Genomic DNA, 4,204 nt, shown 5'->3' with positions numbered 1-4,204 from the left:
AGATATGGGTTGAGGTGGGCAAATCAGACTGATGAAGTATAGTGGTTTATCCTGGTCGGCCAGTCAGGGTAGATCCCGCCTACGGGCCACACAACCCTATCATGAGGGGTTAAATCATGACACAAAGTTATCCACATGGAAAGTTTTCAGTTACTATTACGTATATACAGATTTACAGAAACAGTGAACATATTTATGTACATTAGAAGTATTTTGAATAGTAACCTACAATACTATTATGTTAAGCAACATGGAAAGGGTGGTGTATTTTATCACTTGTACTGTACTTACGTATCCAGTTATACATGATTGTATAAAAACAGATTTTTATAATATTGTAGCTCATTTGCTACACACTAGTGATAGCATATTTTGTCTTACTGAGCGTTGGCTTATCCCAGTGTTGAATCATTTTTTAGGTGGTTCAGGTAGGCGAGCAGAACAGACTCACAGATAGAGGGGCTTCAGTACTACCCCGTCAGTAGATAGTGAGTATGTTTGTGGAGGATTTTTGTATATCCTAGCATAGTTGAGGGTATTTTGGGAATTAGATATATGTGTATATTTTAGGAAACATGTTAGTACTCTGGTATTGTATATATATTTACATATGGTTATGTCTATGTGATTTTTGCTTCTCGCTGCTTAGGTTGATAATTGGGTTTAACTAGTATGGTATCAGAGCATGTAGAATGTTATAGTGTATATATAAAAATAAAAAAAAAACCAGTAAATTAAGCAAGTCGTTACACAAAGCCCTGGCCAACATTGTGTTTTGTGTCCATACTTTCCGGTGGTCTAACCTGTGGGGCTTTGATTATCAGTTCTTTTAGATAAATGAGGTTATGCCATTAGTTTAAGATATTGATGGAAACATTTTTTAAAATGGCTTTGCTTCTGTTATACAAGTTGAAGGAGAAATTGAAGAAGATGTAATGCATAAAGTAAAAGCATGTTGGGTAAAATAGAGAGGTGCTTCAAGTGTATTGTGTTATCATAGAATATCTTTAACATTAAAAGAGAAGTTCTATAAAGCGGTTATAAGACTAGCTATGTTATTTGGATTAAAATGTTGGGCAACGAAGAAACAACATATCCAAAAAACAAAGTTGCTGAGATGAGAGTGTTAAGTTAGATGAGTGATATAATGTTAAAATATAAACTAAGAAATGAATATATTAGGTGTAATTGTTACAAAAAATAAGATAAGGGAGAAATGGTTCAGATGGTTTGAGCACCTACAATGTAAGCCAATAGTATGCTAGTGAGTAGAAGTGAGCTAGTTATTGTGAGGGGTAGACCTAAAATAACTTGGATTGAGATGGTAAGGATTTAATAGCCTTGAATTTATTGCAGGAAATTGCTCATGGCCGTGTAAATTGGTGGAAATTGGAAAAGGATTCGTTTGGCCGACCCCATCTAGAAGGACTTAAAGGCTTGGCTTGTTGTTGTCATTGTTTTTTTTTTTTTTTAAATGGCCCTTGTAAAACTTTTACTTTGACCTTGTGTTTGGGAACTTTGATTTTAGACATAGATGTAGATTTGTTTGAATTTGAACACGTATGAAATTGTATTGAATTTCATCCAAATCCAAGGCTCAACATTTGAATTTCCTCAAACACAACTCAACGATGGAAAATTTTCTTAGTCTTTTCATTTGTGTAAAGTCCTAAGATGGCTAACTTGAAAAGGAGGTGTACATGGGAATTCCCCTTGTGTTTTGAGATCCTAATTGCTAGGAGATGATGTTTTAAAACTTTTTTTTTTAGAAGGATTTAGTGCATTTAGAGGATCGGTTATATGCAGGGTGGAGAGTGAAGAAAATTGCATGATGTATGTGGGGCATGCTTGAAATTGCACAATAGCAGTTTATGAATTTATGATGCAAGTTAATGGCATGGCTTGAATATGACATCTTTGAGATTCAGAAACTATCTTGAAATTAGTGTTGTTTCTCTCTAATGGTGGATCTGGAATCATAATTATGTTGGACGCGAATAAAAGATCATTTGGAAGACAATATATGTGACGACTTGCTTAATTTTCCATAATATAATAAAATCAATATCACAAAACTCAGCAGATCATAATCCACCTGGACCCATGGGTACCAGGGATATGACAGAACACATAACGGAGGCCTAAGCAGCAGGAAACATGTAATCATAATATCATAAATACAAAATCATTCAACACAATACCAGAGTTACTATATCCACTGTATTTATATACACACAGTACACAACCCAAAAGATATCTAGGGACATCCCACAAAATACATCCAACCCTATCAAAACACTTACCCTTCTAGAAGGGCAGATCAACAGTATTAGATCAGCGGAGCTAGAACCGCTCTCCTATCAGGGGCTCCTGAAATGTTTATAAAATTTTAGGGTGAGACACCTCTTAGTAAGGAAAATAAACTAACACTAGTGTGTGGCAACATGAGCATTTCTGTGATATACATATAATCATAAACATAACTAGTAAAATTGTATATTCATCATTTCTAGGAAAACATGTATAATCAACATGGCAAAACATATGGTTTCCATAGCATAATTCATCTCATATAAATAATAGTACGAAAACAATCCTGGTAGGTTAGCTGGCTATTGTTATGCATTACCCCCACATGACTGGGTTGTGTGGCCTGAAGGCGGGACCTGACAATGGTTGGTCGACCTGATCTATACACCAGGGGCGCTCACACACTTCTTAAAAACCATATCGACCATCTAATCTCACACCACTCCGTATAGCGGCATTAACACAAATTTCATGACCATGATGACCATGGACACATAGCAACGATACCGTGCAAGTGCTAGCCTAAACCAAGCCAACCAGGTTCTAATATCATATAACATATACTAAAACTGTGATACATGGATATTTTATATCATTAATTATCAAATCAATTATATCAATTTGCATATATACGTATATCATGAAAATCATCGGCCCGTACGTTGGTATTTCACATTTTACCATAGCTTGGCTCGTACGCTAGCAAATCATATCAATAGCACAACTCGTATGCTGGAAAATCATATACATAGCTCAGCCTATACGCCGGAAAATCATATACATAGCACGGCCCGTACGCCGGCAAATCATATCCATAGCACAGTCCGTACGCTAGCAAATCATACACATAGATCGGCCCATACGCCAGCAAATATATCAAAATCTCGGCCCATACGCCAATTTTCCTTTATAAAAATCCGTATCATTAACACATTCCCAGAAAATAGTATTTCATAACAATTTCTACTCATGTCACACTAAATAGGTTTTTTGTATATTTAACATACCATCAATTTCAACAGTATTTTACAAATATAAATCATATATAAATATATTTATTTCCTTGAAATCAAACGCTATAATATTATACATACTTTTCATAAAATACTAGCTTAGTTTATCCCCTTACCCGAGTCCTGAAAAGCCCCTCAAAGATATACTCTTGCACCCGTAGGGTTCCCTACTCAACACCCTGGAAACAATATTCCCCAGAACTAAAGTTTAGTATTTCTACGCGTATTACACTTTCTACAACTGTAAAATAACCAAATACTAAGTAGAAAGTCTTACCCTAGATTTGGGATGGTTTCCAACTCAACCCTACCGACGATCTGCTCCAGCAGACTTGCAGAGAACTTTCTTAGGAGCGTCGTTGTGGCTTCAGATTGTTGAACCGGTGAGAATCCGGCCCGAGATCGTAGAGAGAAGGTAGGAGGGTCGTAGAGGAGAGAGAGAATGTGAGAATTTCCAAATTTTGTGTGTTTAGACGAAGTTTTAGGCTATTTATACTAGGGGATTCGTCGACAAGCCACGTCACCTCGTCGACGAGTCCTGTAGAAAGTTTGTCGACGAACCTGAACCCTCGTCAATGAATTTTAGGCTTCCAAAAATCCTATCTCGGTATCTTCTCATCGACGAGATGGAACTTTGTCGACAAGATCCTGAAGCACCTTCGCCGATGAAACCCCTGTGTTCGTCAACGAAGTCGACTGGCTCCCTCTGTTCCTGTTTCCATTTCCCCTTCTTCTTATTATTTAAATACTATTATTCTTCAGGTCATTACAATATAAATAAAGGATTTGAGTTAATGTGTACACCTATTGACTAGGACTAGCTATGAAAATATAAAAAAAAAAAGAGATGGCTTATTGAATTTGTATAGGAATATTAGTAT

The sequence above is a fragment of the Malania oleifera genome, chromosome 3 (genome assembly GCF_029873635.1).
Source record: "Malania oleifera isolate guangnan ecotype guangnan chromosome 3, ASM2987363v1, whole genome shotgun sequence".
NCBI classification, from domain to species: domain Eukaryota; kingdom Viridiplantae; phylum Streptophyta; class Magnoliopsida; order Santalales; family Ximeniaceae; genus Malania; species Malania oleifera.
This window is presented reverse-complemented; position numbering follows the sequence as displayed.